This window comes from Mus caroli, chromosome 1 (assembly GCF_900094665.2).
Source record: "Mus caroli chromosome 1, CAROLI_EIJ_v1.1, whole genome shotgun sequence".
Taxonomy (NCBI): domain Eukaryota; kingdom Metazoa; phylum Chordata; class Mammalia; order Rodentia; family Muridae; genus Mus; species Mus caroli.
The window spans coordinates 155,559,244-155,569,258 of NC_034570.1; the positions used below are offsets into that span (position 1 = coordinate 155,559,244).

The 10,015-nt window shown below is 44.6% G+C and overlaps 1 long non-coding RNA gene across 1 annotated transcript; it reads left to right on the forward strand.

The window, feature by feature from the left end:
* Positions 1 to 2,096: 2,096 nt before the first annotated feature.
* On the forward strand, positions 2,097 to 3,883 carry LOC110306605. The gene is made up of 3 exons (XR_002379325.1): positions 2,097 to 2,270; positions 2,775 to 2,942; positions 3,762 to 3,883. It is a non-coding gene; the product is annotated as an uncharacterized LOC110306605 (long non-coding RNA).
* Positions 3,884 to 10,015: the final 6,132 nt, after the last annotated feature.

The window sequence follows — 10,015 nt, forward strand, 5'->3', positions numbered from 1 at the left end:
CACCAAAGAATAGGACATAACAGGCGATGCATTCAACTTGAGTATGAGAAAGTTTCCCAGTAACAGCACATGAAAAAGTTTCCACGTAACAGTAATAACAACATAAAATGGCTGACTAGACCAGCAGCAGTTACCCAGGTCTATGTTGTGGATTTGGCTTAAAGCTTGCATTATGTTACTTGGGTTCCCAAGTTGCACGAGAATCCCGCATGTAAGTCCTTGCCCCCTGTTGGTTTTGACTAGTAAATAAAATTTCCAGTAGCCAGTGACTGGGCAGGGAAACAGAAGGCGGACTTTAGGATTCTTGGGCAAGGGAACAGAGAGAAGGAGGTAGAATCGCCATGCAGGAAAGGAGTAAGATGCAGGCTTGAGAGCCACCAAAGACATTGTACCAATCATGTAAGAGCTACAGAAGAGTGGCCCCAGGGGACCCCCTCATTGGGTCTTGGGTAGCAAGGATTAAATATAGATTTTAGAAAGTAATAATTTAGGAGTATCGATCGGAGGGGAGGCATTAGCAATGTGGATGTTTGGGAGTGGCCTAAACATTGACCTAATTAAGGCATATTAAATATAAGGCTGTGTGTGTGTGAGAGAGAGAGAGACTTTCACTCAGAACATTGGGGTGGGTAGCAAGGAACTCCACCACTGCTGCCACTGGGGAGATTAGAGTAGATGAATCCAACACAGCAGTAGGCCTTAACAGAGACACTGTATCAGGGATTAGTTACAACACAGTTAGAGCCAAGACCTTCCTGAGGCCAGAAAAGTACTGCAAATGGGAGACAGGGAGCCTCAAGTGTGAAGAGCCAGGCAGTCCCTGTTCTCTTACTAACGCCCTTGGTGTGCAGCATACTCTTTACAGAAGATGGAGGACAGAAGGGACCAAAATCAACTCAACAAGGAAACAAGGAAACAAAACGACTCAAGAACACATGAAGGTCACAGGCAGAGGCTTCTCCAAAGATATACAAATGCCCAACATCAAAGCTACAGTCAGATACCAGTTCACACCCAATACAGTAGCTATAAATTAAAAAACAGAAAATAGTGAGTGCTGGCAAGGACTGGAAACAAATGAGCCCTGTGCGCCACTGTGAGTGTGAAATAGGCACGGCACTGCAGAAAACAGGTTCACAAGCAATAAAATAAAACTGTCACCTGATCCAACAGTTCCACTTCTGAATAGACACCCAGAAGAGCTGAAGGTCTCCAAGAGACACCTGAATGCTTGTGTTCACAGTAGCATTATTATAATAGCTGAAAGGCGGAAGCATCCCAAACACCTGCTGACACATGAATGCATAGACAACTGTGTGCTTGTTTGGCTTTATAACAGAAGGAAATTCAGGCACATATTACCAAAAAAAAAAAAAAAAAATGAGGATTGTGTATACTAAGGAAAGCACTCCAAGAACCAAAAAAAAAAAAAACCTATGTGATCCCACTAATATGAGGCAGCTAGAATAGTCAGTATCATGAGGATTGAGAGTAGAATGGTGGTTTCCCAGGGTTCACAGAGAGGTATTGTTTAGTAAGCGTCAGTTTAACAACATAAAAAGAACTCAGGTTGGAGAGGATGGCTCAGCGGGGAAGAGCACTGACTGCTCTTCCGAAGGACCTGCCTTAGATTCCTCGCACCCACGGGCTGGCTTACACCTACCTACAACTCCAGTTACAGGGGAGCTAATGCCCTCTTCTGGCTTTCGTGGGCTTTGCCTCTACATGGTACACAGACATTCATGCAGCTAAAACACCCATAAACATAAACTAAAAATAGGTCTACACAGAAGACAAAAATGGTAGAATCACTATGGAGATGGGTGGTGGTGGTGGCAGTTGCTAATGGCAGTGACATGGCCTAAAGGCAGATGGGAAAAGACAGCTTTAGTCCATGAACATGGCGATGAGTGTCTCAACAAGGAAGGTATTGTGAGACAGTCCTTCCGTGTGCACTAATGGCCATCCACGTATGAATGTCAGCTGTGACGTTTACTGCTATTAACACTCTTCAATATGAAAGAAGGAGGTGGAATTCCAATAGGCCAGTGATGACCCAACCCACAACGAGGAGACAAGTCCAAAGACTTAGGTGAGGCCGGAGGGTGGTTTGTGGCTGTCAGTTGTAACATTGTTTCCCTCTTCTCATTAGCATCAGCCTTCAGAGTCAACCACAACAGACAGACGGGAAATATTTTATAAGAGGCCGCAGAGAGACATAGAAGTGTGCTGGGAACAGTTGAGAGGTGGCGTCTCTTCCATAAGTAATGGTAAGTATATATTTAATGATCATTAAATTTTCATCTGAAATGCATTTCGCATGTTACTGATTTCTCCGAACTTCATTTATTTTCCACTCTTCACTTTTTAGACACACTCATCACACCACAAAGGACACATTGTCCCACATTGGGCTAAAATCATAACAGACCGTGCACAGTCTGCATTTAGGGGAGTGACTCCAAACCCATAAGCCCGGCACACATTTAAAATTATTGGAATCCCAGAGCCCTTTACAAGGCTCCCAGTGTCTACAGAGGATAAAGTCGGGAGGCTGTGAGGTGGATCTTCATTTGCATATGGATGGAAATAAAAGCAAAAGCATCGAGCCATAGGGACACAGAACTGGGGAGATAATTTTCCAGTCTGGTACATTTAAAGTCCATTATGCTGAAACATTTATGTCTCCTGCTTTGCAAACATAAGAAGTCATATATATGCTAAACTCATAACATTATTAATTCATCAGACACTTACAGCCCCCCTATCTCCAGGAATCACAAGGAGTCTTTAAACAACAAATGACTTTTAAAGTAATCTCAGCATATAGTGCTGAAGTCAGCAGAACGGATTCTCATTAAAGGACAGAAACATGACATCACTCGAGAAGACAGTTCAGCACGAAAACCCTGATGAGACTCTGCCATCCCATGGAAGTTCAGGTTAGTTGGGGAAGTACAACGGTGAAGGGGATACCCACCCTGTCGTAGGGCTTCACCCAGTGAAGGAGAGTGCTTCAAAAGGTCACATTGGGACTATTATAAAACCAATCAGGACCTTCAAAACTCCGTAGCATCGATTAAAGCCATGAGGTTGGGGAAGGGCAAAGCATCAGCTGGTACAGGAAGAAATACTTGGAAGATTTCCTACCCACGTCTGAAGTCTCCCTTGTTTGCTTATAGCCTGGGATGACTTAGTTTCATCTATGAGCTTGATTGAGATTTGGGGGAGAGTTGGTTCAAAAGTAAGGAACAAGAAAACCAAAACTGAGAAGTTAACAGTAAAATCAATCCTGGACTGGTACAAAAGACTAATTTGGTGGTGGTGATGGTGGTGGTGGTAGTGGTGGTGGTGGTGGTGGTGGTGGTGGTGGTGGTGGTGGTGGTGGTGGTATTTTATCAAAGTGGCCACAATAGTTCCCATAGCGTGTGATTTTGTATTAACCACAACTTACCTTACCTACTGTCCATCCAAGGGTAGCACCCACGTTCCTCCTTCCCCATTGGATCTGGGTGAACTACTTCCAAACCTGGGGAATATAAGAGGCAAGAAGCCTTTTCCTGTTTGGCATCCAGCTCACTGTTTAGTCCTTGTCCACGTCTTGGGACAGGTTTAGGACAGCAAAGTTTACAAGACCGGGTTCCTCTTGACAGCCATGTGGGTGCTGGCTCGCACACGGGGCCAAACAACCATGGACAGCTCCTCTAAAACCAGGAGCCCAAATCAATCTTCTCTCCTTTCTGCTGGGTCTTTGGGGACAGCCTGAAGAGCTAAGACATCATGCAATCATACTGCTGCCATCCCTCCAGGAAAGCTCTCTCCAAGCAAGAGTCCCTAAAGCCAACAAAGGAGTGTCATCCAGAGTGTGTGAAGAAAAAATTCACGGGCCTAGAAAAATGAGAAACTTTTCAGAAAAGAGAGAGCTCTGATCCTAATAAAACTAAAACAAAATACTCACTCTCAGGTAATGTGAAAAATTAAAACAACTGAATAAAACCTTACATAATTCAAAATTGGAAAAAATTAAAAGCCATGTTACGTCATGGACCCAAAATTACTTACTACTGGGGTTGTAACCAGGTGCAATCAATTTAGGAAACATTGTAACAACAGGTACAGGGGTTAAGCTGCACACACTGAAGGCCGGCTTCTACTCTGAAGTGTCCAGCCTGTGGACACTCACAGGCATCAGCAGCAGACAGCACAAGGACGTTCGCTTCCAGGCAGCCGTTTGTAACAGAAAACAAGTGGAGCTCAACTCTTTCCAGGTGGGTAAAGATAAATATGCTAAGGTTTATCCACAGAACGGAAAGCTTCCTAAAGAAGAATTCTAAAATAATTAAAATTGTGAGGAACATACACCCTGTCCCACTCCTAACAATTAGCAAAGGAGACTCCAAGTAGTCAGAGCAACCTTGCAAGGTCAGGTGCCACCCACGGTGATCAGTCACATGAGTGTGGTGAGCTCGGGAGGGGACAACCTTTCACGTCATCTGCCACTTATATGTATGTGGGTTTATCTTGACTCTTTATGACCTGTTTAGTTTAAAGCTGTTTAAGAGTGTTAAAACACTGCACAGGACCTGGGACAAGTTGGGCTGCTGATATTTTCTTTTTACTATGATTAAATATTAGCTTATTAGGTGAGGGCAGCTAGAGTCCTTAGCAAGGACCAATGTTTTATGTTCAATGTATTTGGACCTAGGTTGACTTAAGCCATTTTTATTTTGAAAATTGACGCTCATTTTTTATTTTATTTTTTTTTACATAATGATAGCTATATTGAGGTCTATAAACGTGTATGCTATTTTAAAGTATCTGTTGAAGGAGCTGGAGTCATGGCTTAGTACTTAGAAGGTCCTCACATAGAGGACCAGAGTTTGGCTGCCAGCATCTGTAGCCAGTATCTCACAACCACCTGTAACTCCAGCTCCAGGGAGTATGATGCCCTCTTCTGGCATCCATGGGCATCTCCCTACATCGGGAATATGATGCCCTCTTCTGGCATCCATGGGCATCTCCCTACATCGGGAGTATGATGCCCTCTTCTGGCATCCATGGGCATCTCCCTACATCTACAGCCCGCACAAAGACAACTTCACATATATGCACCATTGAATTGATTTTTTTTTTTTAATTAAAGAGGAGGAAGAGGAGGAGAGAACTGGAAATGACCGAAGATTTTTGTCATCCTTCCAAAATAATGAGTTCTTCTTTCATAGCTTCATTGATGTTGGACATACACAAACACACAGAAACACACACACACACACACACACACACACACTTGCCTACTTCCTGGGTCAGAAGCAAAGGACTTCCTTGTCAGACTAGGCAGCTCATACCCCATATTCTCATCAGTTCTCCTGCCTTCAAAATCCCATAAGGGTGTTGCAGAGCGGACCAGGTAAATGCTATATCTGCAGTGGGTTTATGTCACAGCTGAGGGGCCTCTTAATCACGCATGCATGTGCGTGGGTGCACACGTGTGTAGCGTGTGTGTGTGTGTGTGTGTGTGTGTGTGTATGCGCGCCTGTGTTTGTCAATGTTCAGCATAAAGCCCAGCACCCTTTTGGAAGGCCAGGTCTTACTGGATAAGCTCCAGTGCTGTAACTTGCATGACTCAGCAAATCTAAATTTTGATCCGTTATGCGACATCTCGTCCTTTGTGGGTCATGCTGTAAGCCTGGGGTTTTACAACTTGACAAAAAGACCTTCTTAAGGACACAGGTAAATGATCCTAGGGCTCAGGGTGCAAACAAGGGTTTGGGGGTGCTTCCAATAAAACTGAGATAAACATACAGGGTTGACTGCACTACAACAGCTGCAGTGGCTGAGTCTGTCTCCTTCCAAAAACAGATGTGTTGAGCAACAGCCCCACCTACAGACGGCTTCTGGAGCTGCAACAGTAAGAACATAAGGCGTCTGGTAGCTTTCTCTACTCCTTTTCCTCTCCTCTACTTTTCTGGTTTGTTTTCTTTTGGTTTTCCAGACAGGGTTTCTCTGTGTAGCCCTGACTCCTAGAACTCGCTCTGAAAACCAGGCTGGCCTCGAAATCACAGAAATCCTCCTGCCTCTGCCTCCTGTGTGCTGGGACTAAAGGTGTGCACCACCACCTCTAGAAAGACAAGTATTATCTTGTTCCCTACCACCCTGAAGGCTGCCTCACCAAACAGTGACCTCACGTGGCACTGGCCTCCGCATCCAAAGTCTCCTCAGGACAAATGCAAAGCTTTGCTCCCACTTAAACCCTTTAACTATAAAATGAGTTCTTAAAGCGCTCTGAATGTTTTGCCGGCAACACAGTTTTTGCTAAGTGACAAGAGCTCGTTTTTATAATCTATCCCAAAATCAGTCACCTCTTTTCTACTTATAATTAATATTTGCAAGCTTCACTAAGCAGGCTCTGAGATCACATTTCCATTAATAATCCAAATTATAAAGAATTCAAAACCCATAGTCTACGGTTCCAGGAAAGTCAGTTTTTTACCAGAACCTGCCCCAAAGGGATTCTAGGAGACTCCCAGCGGCAGTTTTTTCCTGCCATGTAAGTCCTTCCTGGAACCAGCCATCTGCCACCAGGCCCCTTATATCTACAACCCCTGAGGCTCTGCTCAGACGGCCATCTCTCTGCCTCCCACTCCCCTGCTTCCTCTAACAAGTGTATTCCCAGGAGCCGGCCCTTTGGTTTATTAGAGTGTCCCTAGAGACCCGAGTTGACATGGCGAGAAGCTAAGGGAAGTACCTCCAGAGTCATGTGACCACCCCTGCTTGGGTCCCCTCCCAGTACAGCAATGACACCGAGTTGTGTGCAGGGATGTGTAATTCTGTCATCAGAGACCTGAGTCTAGCTTCCTAGTAGCTGTATGGCTTCAGGAAGCCCAGCTTTCTGACTCTCCCTCCTCATCTGTACAATGGAGAGTGAGCTGGCAGCCTGTAGGCCACAAAGGAACTTACACACAGATATTAAAAAAGCGACACCAGACCAGATGCTCACTAACCGAGTAACCAATAGTGTGAACACAGTGCAAGTTTATAGGACCGAATATCGTCTGCACAGAAAGGAACAGGCATGCTGCAGTGCCCTGCATCAATGAACCGGGATGCTGGTATGTCCTGCATCAGGGGATGCTGGTGTGTTCTATATCAATGAACATGCATGTTGGTGTGTCCAGCATCAATGAACCTCTAAGGTTACACACTGAGTAAAAGAGGTTCCCCAGGAAAGTCACCAGAGTCACGTGAATCCGTGTCCATGAAGCATCCAGGATGGGGAAGTCTATAGAGGAAGTACACCCATGGCTGCCTGGGGCTGGGAGTTGTAGAGAAACCGGAAGGGAGCAGGGATGACAACCAATACAAGAAAGTTATCTTTATAGGCTGATGAAAATGACTTATAATTAAATGGTGCTTGTTCAACTCTGTAAATATGCTTTAAAAACCTATAAACTGAAGCCAGCAAGATGGCTGGGTAAGTGAAGGTGCTTGGTGGCAAGTCTGCTGACCCCCACCACCACCACATACATACATACATACATACATACATACATATAAATAAACATAATTTAAAAATTAAATATCACTAACTTAAATGCTTTAAATTCATAAAGTTTCTGCTTTGCAAATTAGAAATTAATAGATCCATTTAAAATGCTAAGTACCTTTCAAACGTATTTAGTTTGATAATGCATGCAAAGTACTTAACACAGTAGTGTCACAGAGTAAGTGCTCAATAAACATTAGCAATTCAACTCAGTAGTCCAACGTCAAGGCATTTCAGAGAGTCGTTCTTCCTCCCCCCACCCCCCTGAAACAATGGTAACTCAGTCTTTGGGCACAACTAAAACCTAATCTTGTAACCCTTATTTAAATCTGACTCCTCCAATGGTGAATCCTTGTGGGTCTGCCCTGATACTGGGAAACTCTAGCAGCTACATCTTACCCATCTAATGTCCCATTCCCAAAAGGACCAGAGAGTCATTCTTAAATAGCATAAAATACAAGCAAGCACTGTGTAGGCTGGGCTGCAGCAAGTGTGTTGTGTGAGCTGGCTAGTTTTTGTCAACATGACACAAACTAAAATCACTTCGGAAAGATCATCTCACCCACCAGACCAGCCTGTTCTCATGTCTGTGGGAGCATTTTCTTAATTAATGACTGGTGTGGGCAGGTCTAGCCTACTGTGGAGTTCAGAGACTCGTATGAACCCAACGTGGACTCATGCAGCCACTGGGATATTGGCTGCACCAGTAACTGAAAGAGGTGATTCTCAGAGCTTTACCTCTTCCAGCATGGGCTAAAAACTGCTAGTTATGCTTCTTGGACGGAGCGTCCAGGGCCTCAGCAGTAACTCACAAGAGGAAGGAGGAATTCCACGGTTTTCTAGGAACCTGAACAGGTGGGTGTTGACGGTCCCAGTGGCCTAAGGTTTAAATTAGAACAATGATATGACCTTCTTTCTGCTTACCTCATTCCCCTCTGTTGCTGTGATAAACACCATGACTCCAAGAAACCTGGGAGAGAAAAGGCTTTGCTTCATCTTATAACACCTAGATAATAGTCCATCACTGAAGAAAGTCAGGGCAGGAACTCAAAGCAGGAGTGTGAAAGCAGGACCGGAATCAGAAACCATGTGGGGGTCCTGTCTTCTCACCTGTTCTCTATGGCTTGCTCCGCCTGCTTTCTCATACAACCCAGGACCACCTACTCAGGGGTGACTTAAAGGGAATAAATTCCCAAAATTAGTCCCCTGGCCACACATAGGGCATGGCATATGCCCCCCAACACTCATAAGTAAATAATATGTGTAATAAAAAATTTAAACATCAGTAACTTAAACACTTTAAAAAGGTAAGCTTTGTAGCTTGTAAACTAGAAGTTGATAAGGTTATTTATGTACTAATGGAAAGTTACTGACTAGCTTGCCCTCCGTGGCTTCCTCGGCCTGTTTTCTTGTGCATCTCAAGATCACCTCCCTCAGTGGGCCAGGCCCTCCCACAATCATCAACTGAGAAAATGACCCGACAGAACTGCCTACAGGCCACTCTTCTAGAGGCAATTCATCAAAAGGGGTTCCCTCTCTCAAGGTGACACACCATGTATTTTGTAAAAGAGATTTTACTGAGACTTCTAGTCAATAGCTCAGGTGATGGAAACAAATCCCTCTCACGTCCTGCCTCTCCACAACTCCCTCCGAGTTCAAGCGGTGCCCACGGAATGGTGGGAAGGAAATTAGTAGTCTCCATAGCAACTGCATCCAACATGGGACGCAGGGTTATGTGGACCACAGGTTCACAGGGAGAGAAAAGTTGGTAAGGCTCTCACCAGCCCAAATAAAAGCCAGGAAAGGAGTAACAGGGCTTTGGGCTAGCGTAGAGAAGAGAATAAAGCAGACTAGGGAAGAGTCAGATCTACTCTGTAGCTAGAAGATTGTGTGATTCTTTCTACCCAGGTGGGGTTTCATCTCCTCAAATTTTACACAACAGGACTGAAAACTTGATGTGGTACAGGTTTTGTTTTATCTGGGTCAAAACACGTGAGTAAGAAAATGGGAGGCAGGCTCCAAAGTGCACCTAACATATCAGATACCATCTTATTAAACCGATTTCAAGAAATGGTATTATTGTTCTTCCCAAGCACAAATTAGCCCTTGAGTGTTCAGAGAAAAGCTCCGAAAGGCAGTGGCTCTGGCTGGCTAGCTAACTGTAAGGAGATCCTACATGCAGAAGGATTAACTGCACATGTGAATTTCCTCAGCTTCCGAGCCAAGTGTCCCACCACGCTGATGAGACCTCCAGCTCAGCTGCTACACACCGTAGGGCTATGTGAAGGATGGGAGCCACTAGGGCAAAGTGAATGAAACAAGAATGAAGGTGATTGGTCCCTTGCCCTTTGGCGTCTCTGGACTGTACGTTCTGTTCGCTCTAGGCTGGGAGGTCTAGGAAAGATGAAGATGGGCTTTCATATTTTAATACATGTAGACAACGCATCCATTGGCACATAGAAATGGTTTACA